We start from the raw sequence: 15,184 nt of genomic DNA on the forward strand, positions 1-15,184 counted from the left end.
GTTTTTTGAATTGTGAGAATGCTTTATGTATTAGAGTAATTAATGCCTCATTAAGGATATGATTTTCAAACATTTTCTCCTATCTTGTGTTCTCATTCTCTTGATAGTGTCCTTTGGTGCAATAAAGTTTTACTTTTGACAAGTATAACATCTATTTTTCCTTTGTGGCTTGTACTTTTGGTGTTTGCCTAAAGTAATTGAAATCATTGCCAAGGTAGGGGTTATAAGGATCGTGCCTGTGTTTTCTTCTAAGAGTTGGATAATTTTAGTTCCTACTTTTAAGTCTTTGATTCATTCTTTGTTAATTTTTACATATGTTATGAGGTAATCATCTAATTTCACTTCTTTCATGTAGATATATAGTTGTCCTAGTAACATTTATTGAAGAGACTGTCATATCTCCTTTAAACACTATCAACAATCAGTTGACTTCATGTGTATAGGTTTATTTCAATATTTCTGTTCATGAACTATCCATCTTTATGCTGTTACTCCACTTGTTTAATTATTGAAGTCATTACTTTTTAATGTATCCTCTTCAGATTTTAGATACCCCATTCCCTTCTCAGAAAATTCTGCCTTGCATTCGTTGAACAACATGCTACCTGCTAGCTACTGTTTCTAACTCTGCTGTCAGTGGCAATGAGACCACTTCCCTTTATCAAATTGTTGTTATTCTTCAGAGCTTACCTGGTATTTTATATCTATTTATTATCATATTATATTCTCAGGAACTAGAGATACTATTATTATCCCCAATTTACAGATGAGAAAACTGTAGTATAAAGAGGGCAAGTGACCAAACTACTCACAGTTAAATAGTATCAGATCCAGAATGCAAGTCTGGTCCATTCAATGCCCCAGTTCACTTTTAACCTGCAAGGCAGCTGAACATAACCATCTGGGTTAAACACTGTGCCAAGCGCTAGAGGAATAGGCCATTAACCCTGATTTATGAAAGTCGCATATTGGTAGAAAAAACATAGGCCAATATAAAATCTGACTAGTATATTAGCTACTTTTTTTCATTGCTGTGACAAGAGCAATTTAAGGAAGATTTTTTTTCCTGGCTTATGATTCAAGGGGTTACATTCATCAAGGTGGGGAAGGCATAGCCACAGAAGCATGAGGCATATTACATGGAAGTCAGGAAGCAAAGAAGGATGAATGCCTGTGTTCAGTCATCTTCTCCTCTTCAGGTAACCCCAGCCATGGAATGGTGCCACCCAGAGTTAGGATGGGTCTAATCGAATCTAGATAGTGCCTCACAAGCACCTCCAGGGGCTTATCTCCTAGATGATTCTAGATCTTGTCCAGTTGACAATCAATACATACCAACACCTGAGGATGGAGTTGTAATACAGGAACCCCAAAGCAGCAAGCCTAGATGTTCTCTCTGAGAAAGTAGAAGACTTCATGGGAATGATAAAGCTCAGGCTGGATCTGGAAGCCTCAGGAAGAATTGCTAGAGTACGGGAGAGAAGGGTGGTCAAGTCTAGCTTGCTGTAAACAAAGTCAAGAAGATGCAAATGTGTGTGGTGAGTCTCTGTTAAAGACTTCATATGTTTCCTCCCATAATGCTATCCCATTAACTCAGGTCCTCAGTCCTGCATGCAAAAGCATTTTTTACTGTCTGCTGTAGAACTGTTTCCACCCTAACTCTGCATGCTATGGGAATGAGACACATGAGCCTTCCATGTTACCTTTCCAGCATCTGTCCTAACCAAAAAAGAGTTGTCTTGATATACTTTGTTTTAAGAATAAAGCACTTTTTTTATTATTGATCAAGGTCTCAAATTTTATTTTCTCAGAATAAATTTCTGGGAGAAATAGATTTCCTATGTATCCTATATTGTTTCTGCTCTGAAAGTGACGGGAGATAATATCGTAAAACAATGGACCAACCTGTGGTCTCTCAGGTTTGTTTCCACTGGGAGTTTGCATGAGAGACCTCCATTGAAAGACCTCTCCAGTAAAACTAATGCCTGGATCCCTTAAAATCACTCATTTCACAAAGTCTTAAATTGTATTTTTCCAGAAATCTGACACTTGCGGCCTGTGGTTCAATTCATAGGTGACTGGAACTCTTCTCAGGTTAAGTCTGTCCAACAGAGAGAGAAGACAGAGCCCCTGAGGGTCCTTAAGCAGTTTGAGGGACATGACCATGGGATGGGATGGGATGGTTCTAGAAAATGTTTTGCAAAGTAGCAAATCTGCCAAATGTTTGTCTCTATTTACCCAAGAGATGGTAAGAGGATTGTACCACAATACAAATCCATTCATTGCTTCCTTCATCCAAAATGTCTTGCTACAAAAGGTCTCTCAGTATAAATAAGAAGATACTTACTTACACAACTGAGTTTTAGTAGGCTTGAGGTCTTTTTCTTTTTATAGACTAGTAATAGCTGATAGGTTGGCAACGATCTATAGACCACTCTTTGAGGAATCCAGATCTAGGAGAAAAGTTCTTCCCAAGCAGAGGATAGTCTTAACCTTCCCACTTCCACCTGCAACTTAGTTATGTGGTGTGATAGTACATCCTTTTCCTTCATTCATGGACCTCCCAACATGTCCACAGATGACCATCAGCCCTGGCCTCTTAGCTGCTGCAAGTCTTAGAAGCAGCATGATGCTATGCAAAGAATTTCGGGACTAACACACCACATATGTCAAGACCAGTTTCTTTCTACTGGTTTTGTGGCACAAACAATGCCCCACTTCTAAACTTCAATACTTTTTCTGAAAACAGGAAAGTAATATATATCTAAAAAGCTTGTAAAATTAAAATACACATCAAACAGTATATGATTTCATGTATGGGAAAAGAAATTAAAATCCCCTGTACTCTGACATCTTTCTCCTTGCTCTTCCTCTTCCCTTTATTAAGCCCATGAATACTTTATGCAGGAATATCAGTACATCCTACATCTTCTGTTGTCAGTACTGGCTACATGGATTATACTGTAAAATATTAGTTCCTCTTCCTTGAGACCCAAAGACTTTGCCTCTCACACCCTGCTTAGGAAGCCTGTTCCCACATGCCAAGGATGATAATCCTCCCACAGGGCCAATCTGAACTCCTAAATCATTCCTTAAAACCAGGAAGGACAAAGCCAGTAAGAAAAGCCATGTTTATGTTGTCACTTTTCCCAGAGGCAAGGGCACTACAGGCAAAGGAGAATAAGAGGAAAATTAGACTATAAAGAAATATTTGACAGTGTTTCCTTAATCGTGGTCGACATCTGCTGATCCAGCCAAAAGTGTGGGGGCAGAGGTGAACTTTGCTATGCCACGGTGAATAATGTAATCATACTTTTGATACCAAACTACATTTAACTGCCATATAAATCCTGCCGGCCTCCATACCACACCTCATTATCTCGCAGGAAATGGATGGCTTCTGCAAAGTCAAATGTGCTCTGCCTGTGCCTCTGAAGCTGGGATGGAAACACAGGACTGAGAGTCATGTGCTTGCTGGGCCCATAAGCCCAGCTTTCCAAGTGCACATACAGAGCCTTGTCCAGCTATCCTTAGCTCTTACTTGCTCTAGGCCCGTTCAGGCAAAACACTCTACCCTCTGAGTGTTTGATCTGACAATTGAAAATGGGAGTAGGAAGGATCTTATTTCTGTTTTGCAAATTAGAAAAGTAAGGTACAGAGATCTTAGCAAATGTTCAAGGTCAAAATCAAATATATAGCCGAAGGGAATCTGGACATCAAGTTAAAATCTGCCTTGACTCAGAGCATGCTTTCCCCAAAACAAAAAATGCTCTGTGCCACTGCTGCTCTGGTACTCTGCTAGAAAAACTGGCTTCTTAACAATGGCTCCTACAATTTCAGATTCTCAAACTCCCCAAAGGGTGAAAATGAGTCAAACAAACACAAGTAGAAATGTTCAAACTTGGTTTTATGAAGTACAATAAGGTGGCAGAAATGACTGGCATAACTGGAGGAGAGGATGCTGTCTAGACCGCTTTAGAAAGGAAGAGGAGGAAAATCCAGAAGCTGCTCTGCCTGTGTTAAGAAGGAAGCAGCAAGCTGGGTTGCTTTGCCTGGTTTTCAGCTACAGGAATTGAAAATACCAGTCCAGGTTCAATGCATCATTCTTAGGGCAGTGAACAAAATCCCCCTTTGTTCCCCAGTGAAACTTATCTCTGAAGAGCTGTGCCACTTCCTGTGAGATACAGCCCTGCAGATGTGTCTTGGAAGTCCCACCCCACTCACTGCTCTGTCTTCAGTCAAAGTGCAAGAATGGTCACTTTGTACTGCTGACTGAAAATGACACTCACTCCTCTGATCTCCACTGGGGTTACCAAGTGGACAAAACTTCCTGCTCACAGGAGGGGACAGACACTGGGTGTGTGTGTGTGTATGTGTGTGTGTGTGTGTGTGTGTGTGTGTGTGTTTCTTTTGTAAATTTATTTAACTATTTATAGAGTTAAAGGAGACAGAAAGGACAGTCAGTGTAGCCCAGTGTTTTCCAAACTGTATTCCATGGAACTTTTCCAAAGATTGGAGGCTCCAGAGGCTGGAGGCAGAGGGTGGATTGAGTGAGAGCATTAAGTTTGTCCCTGGCCCTTCCATCTGCCTTCCTTACCCTTGCCAACACCAACAATAGTCAGAGAAGTTCTAGAAGTTTGATGTGGTAGACTTGATACCATTTCATTCAAGCAAAAACTTGCTTAGCTTTAAAAAAGTGTTGAAAAACACAGTTGCTGTAGAAATATTCTGTGGGGGTAAGGATCTGTCTCAAAATCTATCTTCTATCCTGTTAACACAGAACTCTGTGATTCTGAGTCATTCATTTCAACTCTCCTCTCAATGTCCTTATCTATAAAATGAGGAGGTCTACGGTCACCACCAGCAGTGGCCGCTCCTCTGTTCTCACAGGCGTCGAGGCTGCACCTCTGCGCCTCTGTGCCTCTGCTCCTCCGCTCGCCCTGGGCTGAGGCCGCTCTTCTGCTCGCCCAGTGCCGCCTTCTGTCGTCGCTGCTTCTGCCCAGTCCTGGACCCCTGGCTGGTGAGGAGACTGCATCAGCGGAGCTGCATTCAGACACAGGAGAGCACATTCAGTGACACAGGTCTGCTTTATTGCAGGAAGGCACAAGCTTATATAGGGGTAGTGGTCCAACCACAGCACAGCAAGTAGGATACCTTAGTAGCATAACAGGTTTAGCATCCTATCACAGTACAGCAAGTAGGATACCTTATTAGCATAACAGACTTAGCATCCTATTAGCATAAGAGACTTAACATCCTGTCACAGAATAGTGGGTAGGATGCCTCATTAGCATACTGGGTTTCAGATTACAGAGCCTGGATTCCTGGAAACCACATGACCCTGACTGTTGCACTATCTAAGTGTTACAATTTGGAATTCCAAGGGTGGTGATTAGGGAGTGGCAAGCTCTAAGCATTAGTCTCATGATCTGCCAATGGGAGCAAATGTCACAAAGCGTTTCTTGTGGCTCCAGTGGTTGTGTCGTTGCCTCAGGCCTGCTGTATGGCTGTCAATAAGACTTTCACCCTAGGCTAAAGCCTGTCTCCCACAGAGGTCCTCACCAGTGTGCAGCTCCTGAGCACACGACTATGCTTATTACATTGGCCAGACAGATCTAACTGAGCATGCTCTTCATGCCCTTTCATACTGACAAATGGAAAGTTTTGGAATCAGGCATTGTCTTTATCCTTGGAAGCCAAATATAGAAACTATAATCCTTCTGTGAATGAGTTCACAATTGAGCCATAAGCAGAAAGCTAATTGAATAATGGAAGATAAACTTCCCTATACTTGCCACAAGGGCCAATATTTCAAACTGTGGAACCCACAAATTTTTTCTCTGGGAATTTCTCTTGAAGAACTGAATCTAACATCAAAGTGACCTGAGACAATAAATAAGTAAATACTGTGCTCTAATATAGGCACAAAGTTGGAAGGAGGAAATCAAGACACCGTCAAACATACTCAAAGAAGAGCTAGAACAAAGGAACCCTGAGGAACAATACATGTCTGGCCCAGGGTTCAAAGCAGCCACTACATGGTCACCTCTTCAGAAGAAGCTTTGAAGAGCTCTAGCAAGAAGAGTGAACATTTCCAGAATGTTTGCCTTGGTCTTGCCACCTCTAAGTTTAGGATTCATGGACAGATCCTCTGTGCTGCACCACACATATCTCAGGCATCTCAGGAGTGGAGATGATGGTTCAAGAAAAACGGTGTCTCAAAAGACCACTTGAAGCAAGCAATCTGGACCCCAGCCCAGGCTCACCACCACCTGGTTGCGTGGTTTAATTTTTAATATCCTGCCTTTCTTCATTGGTAAAACGGGATAACGGTTACCTAAATGATGGTACTGGTATGCTGCTGGGTCTGCTGTTTCCTCATCTGTAAAAGTCCAATGATTTCAAGTCCCATTTTTCTCTAAAACCACTCCTGAAGCGGGAAGCAGTTCTTCAGTGCAGACTGAACTTTCTCTATAAGAAAGATGATAGGAAAAGAATCAATTTCTATGATTACCCTTTAGACTAAATGGGTGGGGGGGTTGTTGCAACAAAATAAGCACGAGTTTTACCCAGAGGAAATCAGGAATGAACACCCTTGTAAAGTGGCTTAATTTTCAATTAAGATAGAGTAAAATTCTATTTATTACATTCCTATCTGTGAACTCAGAATTCAATGGTTACAAGCAGAGAGTGCACACTATACATAATCCTCAGTTAGCACTATTAAAACTGATGGGCTGTTTAAACGGCACTGTTATAAGGGATTTTAATTTTTCCCCTGTGAGAAATATGAACCACATTACATTTATGTCTCAGATAATCAAAAGAAGAGAAAGACTTGAAATTGGGGAAAATAAACAGGAGGAAAAACACCCCATTTTTCCACTGTGTGTACCTGTAACTATTGATGGCACAAGATATGTATGAGTTTATACTGGATTGCTTTACTGTCAACTCATAAACTGGAAGCCATTTCCCAGAATTCCCCTTTGTATATGATTCTGAGTGAGAGTCAGCCAAGAGAGGAGTTTGTGTGCAGTCTAAGCAGTGGCACTAGAGCAGAGATCATGACTCTCCAGGCACAGGTTCCCTGGTTTCTAGCTGATCCTCACTTTTAGCTCACCTCCAGCTTTTCTCCCAGAGCACCAACACTACTGAACAGTGGCAGCTGCCCTAGGCGTGCTAGTGAACACTTGCTGGCAGACCCACACAGGTAGTCCCCACATAGAGGGAGGCATGCCCACAGATGTCACCACAAGAATCTCCCTTTGGTTTCACTTCATGGGGCTAGATGTGCCTGGCTCGAACCTCGTTTTGCCCACATGCACGAAGGCCCTTAATAACTGGGTTAGTGACATCTGTCCCTATACTTTTGACTCTTCACTTCATTAGGACCTTCCACAATTAAGTAAGGTTTAAATCCTAAAACTAATCTGAATATTACATCAGCTCTGCTTTTTCCCTGACTGATCTTTGGCTTATATGAAAATTCTGTATGAAATGCAAAACTGTAGAAGATAAAACTTAAAATATTTGACATTACCTTTAAGACTGAGCAGCAAAAGTCTTTAGAGAGGGATTCATACAGATAAGCTGCAAAATCTATTATGTAATGGGGAAATGATTGTCAAAACTGTCCCTAGGGGTAATATGAAAAAAAAGAATATATGTCATATAGTTCTATAAGTTTACAGATCTGCCTTATAAACTTTCAAAGTGCCAATTGGCATCTTTATCTACAAGGCACATTAAGAAGCATATGATTTGAGGAGATAAATAATTAATTTTCAAGTTAATTTGTTTTTTGAAATATATATGCAGATCTGATTACTGTGAAGAACACTTTCATGAGTGTGTGACACACATATACAAAAGAATACAAATTCATTTTAAAAGTTCTAGATTTGAAAAACTAAACTCTCCTTAGCTTCTCCAGCCAGCAAAAGCCTCTCAAGTTAAGAATTAGCCTCAAAATAAACACAAAACTAAGACTACTGGTCTAAGCAGGCTGTACTAGTACACAGCTTTGATCCCAGCATTCAGGAGGCAGAGGGAGGTGGATCTCTGTGAGATTGAAGTCATCCTGGTCTTAAAAAATGAATATTGGTCTGAGATTCTTTAACAAGATATCCGGATATTTTAAGTCAATGACTGATAGATTTTTCTCAAGTAGCAAAGAGGAGTTTGAAATCTTAATGCCATTGCCAATAACATTCTTAATGGCTATTAAAGGCAGAGAAAAATACTCCTCAAAAACACTCACTCACTTATGCATATTTTGAATATTTACTGCACTCCAGTACATATCCATAAGACGTTTAAGAAACTTGTACCAAAAGGACACTGACAGCCAGGCATGGTGGAACATGTCTTTAATCCTTGCACTCAGGAGACAGAGGCAGGAGGATCTCTGTAAGATGGAGGCCAGCCTGGTCTGTATAGAAAATTCTAGACCAGATGGGCCTACAGGGAGACTGTCTCAGAAAAAGAAAGAAGGAAGGAAAGAAGGGAGGGAGGGAGGGAGGGAGGGGGAGGGGAAGGGAGGAGAGGGGAGAGAATTTAAAAAAGGACACTGCAAATACGGACTAAAAAGAATGGATACTATTTAAAGCGATCGATCTCTCAGAGCCCCAAACTTTCTTTGGACATGGAGTAAGCTAATGAAACAGGCAGTAGCACATACAGACCATTTCATCAAAAAGTAAGTGGTCCTACAAAATCCTGGAGCCCTGCTCATACGAATCTACAGCAATGGTGTCAGCATACACAAGTCCCATGCAAACTCAAACAGACAAAGACCCAGCATAGAAGTGGGGAAGTGGACAGCAGACCCCAATCTTAACTGAAGAAATATTGGCAACTGATTACTGCTGGGTGGGGTTAGGTTCCTAAGGCAAAGGTCCCTGGATGAGCTGACTGGACCTCAGTAGATGAACTTGCACTGAGGAACATCTGTGGATACTAACTTGACACAATAGGCCTTCACACAAATGACAGAATGTATAAATTCCAGTGGGGAGCTATGGGAGGGTGCCAGTGGGGATGGGGAAATAAAGATGATTAAGATTGATTGAGATGTTCTATATAAAGTACACAAAAATTCAATAAAAACAATTTTTTTAAAAAGTAAAGCGCTCGATGGCTATATTAAAAAAGAAGAGTGTGGTACAGAGAGCAGTGGGGTAGAAGACCAGTAAACAAACTGAACCCTCGTCGAGGAATATGGCATATCATGGGAGGAGGATGCTCCAACAGCATGAGCCTCACTGAACTGAAGAATTCCTGTGGATCAGATACTGTTATCTGCCTTTCACTCTTCCCTTCTTTAATGTAAATGCATTCTGAAGTTATATTTTGCTCAAATTACCATTTTATGTTGCATGTCTATGGGAAAGAGATCTAGTCTGATTAGTCTATAGATCTGTGTCAAGAGCAATTGTCCCCAAGGAATTACATTAGGGAGTTTCATCTGCATCTAGTGCTGAGAGGATGGACTTCAAGCTTGCACCATGGTGAAATGAGACTTGAGCTTGTCTTTAGGGAGGATGAGTATAAAAGGATATAAATACGTGTGACCAGAGAACACACATGGGAGATAAGGGCATGAGAATGCCTATGAGTTCTTTGAAGTTCCTACCATAAGACAAAGAATCCACTTCTGCTAAACTTTCTCTGTGATGGCCTTGTGACTTGCCCTGACCATCTTGGCTACTTTGTTTGTTTGTTTTTGTCTTGTCGTGTTTGGCTTTTTTTTTTTTTATCTTCTTTGCTTTACAATGCTTCTACTTTCACCATTGTGCAATATGCATTCTTAACCCTATTCTGACCCTCTTAGAACATTGTCACTTTATTAAAAAAGAAAAAGGGACCTTGAGAAATAAAACACTACATGGTAGAGAAACACTGTGGAGATGGCTATCAGATAGCCCAACTGTTTCGGCCACAAAGATGAGCCCCATATATACCAACCACTCCCTATAAAACCCACTGGTTCACAGAAACTGCCTGAGTTAGTGCAGCCACCTAATGAATAGGCCCAATCAAAAGTGCCAACCCACATAGCCATAAATAAGTAAATAATATCCACTACTAATATCTTAGGTGGTTTGCTGTGTAGCAATTGAAAACTGAGATGGTTTAAGGGAAACATTTCACAGATGGATATCTGCAATATACTGTCTAGAGAACAGGAGCTAGGATAAGGCACCTGAGTCACTCACAAGCAAATGTCATTTAGGCAGCACAAGGGCCTTTTTCCACTGTGTATCCCCGGCATTTCTGTCCCCTAACCCCGCACTTTAGTTCTTTTATATGACTGCACCTAAAGGTATTGATTCAGTCATCGCTGATGAAAGGCTTGCTATTGACCCACAACAAGAAGTGGAAAATAGCTCTCTGAACTCTTCAGTACCTAGAATCAAATGCCTACACAAGACAAGTCCTTGGATGACTACTGAGCTGCTGCCATAGAACATTCTAGCAAATACAAAGAAGTGGTATATTTTTCTATGGAAGCCCCAGCCCCTAGCTGAGAATTTACTGGCAACTAATGGATGTTGGGGGAGAGAGAGTCAGTCTTCCTTGAGCGTGTGACACCTGGTAGGTTGACCAGACACCAGGGCAGGAACCCACACCCAGAAGTATGTGGTAGGCATGGATTGGAATTGATAGGCCCTTAAAAAAAGCGAAGGAAAGAAATAGAAAGAAAGAAAGAAAGAAAGAAAGAAAGAAAGAAAGAAAGAAAGAAAGAAAGAAAGAAAGAAGGAATAGGAGGACACGAAATATGGAGGGTGAGTAGTAAGAAAGGGCTGGAGATGGGGTAAGGGGTCTGAATATGATAAAATATGTTGTATGAAATTCTAGAATCAATAAAAAAGTATTTTTAAATATTTTATTATTTTTATTTTATATGTGTGACTGTATTGCCTGAATGTGTGCACCCGTATGGTGCAAAGTCTGTGGAGGCGAGAAGAGGGTGTTGGATCCCCTAGAACTGGAGTTACAGGTGATTGTTAGCTACCATGTGGGTGCTGGGAACTGAACCCAGGTCCTCTGCAAGAGCAAACAGTGCTCTTAACCATTGACCCATCTCTCCAGCCCCAATAAAAATGTATTTTAAAAAGAATTAAATGTCACCAATCAACATAGAAGTGTCAATGGCTCAAAAGATCCTTCTGCTGTCAAGTTGAATGAAAAGTAGGACAGTGCCCACATGTCCGGGAATCACAAGAACACATCACAGAGCAAGAGTCGCAGTGGAACAGCTGTGCCGATGGCCAAGGCTGCTTTGGAAGAGTTTCCCTATGGCCCCTTCTATTATTAATGGTAAGACAGTCTCTTTTTCAATATATTTTAATTGAATTTTTGTGTATTTCATACACATCTCAGTCCTTTTTATATCCCCTTCTGCTCCCCCAACACTGAATTTCCTGCATTCTGTCATTTATGTTAAGGCCTATTGAGTTAAGTCAGTGTCCCTTGATATCCTCAGTGCGAATTCATCCACTGGGATCTGACCAGCCTATCTGTAGTCACATCCTTAAAGAGGATCAGCTCTTCCTCACCCAGCAGTAATTACTTGTCAATAGTTCTTCAGCTAAAATTGGGGCTTACTGCCCATTTCCACAGTTCAATGCTAGTTTTTGTCTGCTTGTGTTTGCATGGGTCTTGTGATGCCATGGGTCTTACACTGTTGCAGTAAGTTCATATGAACAAGGTCCCAGGAGCCTGTAAGACTCTATTTCCGTATGGTCATGCACATCTTCCTCAGCTCTTAAAGTTATTCTGCCCTCTCTTCTGCAATGTTCCCTGAACCCTGGGTTCATTGCCTTCTGTTGCATGAAAGAGTTTCATTGATGAGAGTTGAGAGATTCATTAGTATTCTCTCTATCCCATGTTCCACTATGTTCCATTAGTCTTAGATGTAGTTCTTCCATTGTAGATGTGACGCTTATGGTTCAGTATTCCAGAGACATTTAATCTCTGTGTTCGACCAGTTGTGGAACTCTATAATAGTCTTCATCTGTTGCAAAAGGAGCTTCTTTGATGAGTGGTAACTAGGATACTTGTCTGCAAATATAAGGATCCATATTCAGCACATAGTAAGAAATTACAGTTGTCCAGGGATGTGACAGCCTTGGGGGTTTCTCTAAGATCTTCAGCAATATGTATTTGTCTATGTTTACAGTACCACACATGATTTCCTTCCCATTGAGTGGGTTTTAGGTCCAATTAAGTAGCTGTTGATTACCCCAAAGATAAAAGTGCTACTACTGCCCCAATATAGTTTGCTGTGCTGGTCATTGTGATTATTAGGACTTAAAGCTGGGATTAGATCTTTCATGATGATCTCCCTTGGCAGCTTGCATAGTGTTCCCCAAAACTAGGTGGCTTCCAGGTCAGTTCCAGTTCTGTTGCTCCAAGTTCCGTGTCTGAAAGTATACCTTGTTTTCAGTAAGGGGGTCTTACCTTCAAGTTCTGAGAGCAGGCAATCAAGGGCTGTGGCAACAGCCTGTATAATTTGGGGAGTCTCTTGGACTACCCTGGTCAACAACTCAAAGGAAGGTTTTTCCTGTCAGCCACTGTTTCTTGTTATATAGCCTTCAGTTACACACATGGACTCATGTAGAGATAATGTATGTGTAATTTTTTAGTAGGTTTTTGAACTAATATGATTCCCTCTGTTTTTTACACCAGTTAGGCACTATTTAGATGGGGGGGTAAGGCATTCTTAAGCAACAAGTCAGTGTTAATAACTGTATGGGCATGATATATAAACTTTATGCAAATCCCATAATAGATATGCCAAATAATAATTATTTTGGGAGCAAAATAATCTCCTAAATTGGGAGTTGTGATGCATGGTTTTGCATGGTGCTATTATCCTTATGAGCAGATCTTAATGTCATATTATTTCACTCATCTGGTGATTTTTATGGTTCTAAGTATTTGAATATTCAGTACAGACTTTGTGCTTTGTACATACTACTAAAATTAATATTTCTATTTTACTACATTTCTATATAGCCACAGTAATTATTTAAGAATAGGAGTAGTGTTAAAAGTAATCTAAAATTCTGAGATTTACAGGAGATTCTAGTTATTTATTTCCAAGTTCCCAAAATTAATACTTCTGAGGAATCTGGAAACACTATTGCAGATGGATTTTTGGTTCACTTTAAGGAAAAATTTCTATCAGTCTTTCTTGTGAGACAAGAAAAAGGCTACTTACTGAAGTATGAGACTTCTTCACTCCTTAGAGTGTTTAAGTGGAACTGATGCTCAGGAGGTTCCAGCCCATTGACTAACACCTCCCAGCAGTGAATGGCATGGCTTCCCACCCTCTCTAAGTGCAGCCAGTAGCTGTGGGACCCCTGCGTATCCAGTGCAAATGACTTAATCTCAAATTCCAAATGTCTTAAATATGAAAGGGATTTATGGTTAATGGATATAGCCAGATCAGGAAAGAATGTTCAGGAATATCTTGGCACTCACTAGATGTCATAGGTGTCTGTATACCCTGTCTAGTAATTATACTCTTTTGAAATTGTCTTATGTCAGTCCTAGCTTCCCCTCACAAGAGTGAAGGTGGCCACAAAAATTCATCCCAGTAACCTAGCATCTCATGTTAAACTTGTAATCTCCACTTTCTTGCCCATTCTCCAGCCTGCTCCTCCAGTTTTGTGCCCTAAGAGGCTGCCTTTAACGGTCTACATAAAGATATCTCTGTGTCTCCCAGCTCTTGGCTACAATTTGGTCAAAAGCAAACCCTGGCGGGATGAAGGAAGGGTGAAACTATCCATGAAGGTCAAACTATCCTTTAAGGAGACTCCCTCACTTTGAGCTGTCTGCCTCCCATGACCAAGAGTGGCCTTTCTGTATGGCTCTTGATCTGACTACTTGCAATGCTGAGAGTAGACCATTTTCCTCTTTTACCTCTCCTCGGACACTGAATTATTTTTTATAGTCCTTTTGCACAAAGACCCTCTCTAAAAAGACTTCTTTTACTCATCTAATTTAAATGGACCACCTCTTCCGGTGGCACACTGATTGACAGACTACTGAAAGAAGAATTTCTTTTTCTGAGTTGTTCTAGTAAATTTTCAGAGATATATGCTTAAATTTGCATTTATATATTTTAAATCTATCTAATTTTCATGTTGTAGCTTTGGTCCTATAATCACCACCACTAACTGTGGCCAGTAAAATGTAGTGCTTTGATTGGCCAAGTCTAGCTCAAGCACATATTTCTGGAAACAGAGTAAGTCTCACTAGACCCATGTGGATTGAGTTTGGAAGAAAATATTCCAAAGGCAAATCTGAATATCATGGCCTGTAAGTCAAAACCATCTAGTATCTCTAAATCATGCAACTCACAGGTAAGGAGAGTCTCACATAATTTAAATTGAGTACACAGGCCAAGTTCTCTACGGTCTTCTTAGATCTTTAGAATCCATGGATCTAATTAGACAAATATGATTCTATATCCATCTCTTTCACTGAACAACCCTGCAACCTTAGACAAGTCAGATAACCTTTCTGGGCTTCTATTTCTTTGTCTGTAAAATAAAAAATGTGAGTAAAATACTCATTTGGATATGTTTGAGACAAAAAGGACACCTCCATATATTTATGGTTACCTCAAGTTCAAAGTCCTGGTAGGTTCTTAGTTTGCAAACGTCACAAACCAGTATAGCATAAGATTTCATCTCCTTCAAAAGTTAATGTGCTGAATACTATTTAAAAACATGAAGGAGCTCAAGAGAGGTAGGACCATAGGAGAAGGATATTTTTAAGGGAGAAATGGGGAAAACAGGGACACCTTAAATGGGGAAACCATTGTGGAAGGGTTAGACAATGCAAGAGATAAATAATGCCTAGCTAGTTTTAAAAATCCAGAGGGAACCATATTAGTCCAACAAACTACTGACAAATTATATGTACAATCAGATCAAAGAATGGAATATATGTCTATGCAAGATTTATCTGAGAGTATTTGGTCTTTGCCCAAGCTTTATCTATATGGCACATGGTAATTAAAAGTACCAGACTGATGAAACTAACCTTCTTTGATGTTTAACAGACATACTTTGAGGCCTATAATAATTTTTTCAGAGGGACATAAAGGACAGTTTTTGCTCCTTGCCCTCCTAGGTCAACTAGTTCCAGGGGACTATGAGCATCT

At 40.5% G+C, this 15,184-nt stretch overlaps 1 long non-coding RNA gene across 1 annotated transcript in view; it reads right to left on the reverse strand.

Annotated features, from left to right (window-relative positions):
- Positions 1-5,011: 5,011 nt before the first annotated feature.
- The window catches only part of LOC103743199, a 41,537-nt gene continuing 31,364 nt past the window's right edge, over positions 5,012-15,184 (reverse strand). The window contains exons 2-3 of the long non-coding RNA XR_607658.2: positions 6,338-6,471; positions 5,012-5,043 (exon numbers count right to left, since the gene is read on the reverse strand). This is a non-coding gene — a long non-coding RNA (uncharacterized LOC103743199). The remainder of the gene's footprint in view (positions 5,044-6,337; positions 6,472-15,184) is intronic.

The sequence above is a fragment of the Nannospalax galili genome, unplaced genomic scaffold (genome assembly GCF_000622305.1).
Source record: "Nannospalax galili isolate Female #2095 unplaced genomic scaffold, S.galili_v1.0 scaffold71, whole genome shotgun sequence".
Classification (NCBI taxonomy): domain Eukaryota; kingdom Metazoa; phylum Chordata; class Mammalia; order Rodentia; family Spalacidae; genus Nannospalax; species Nannospalax galili.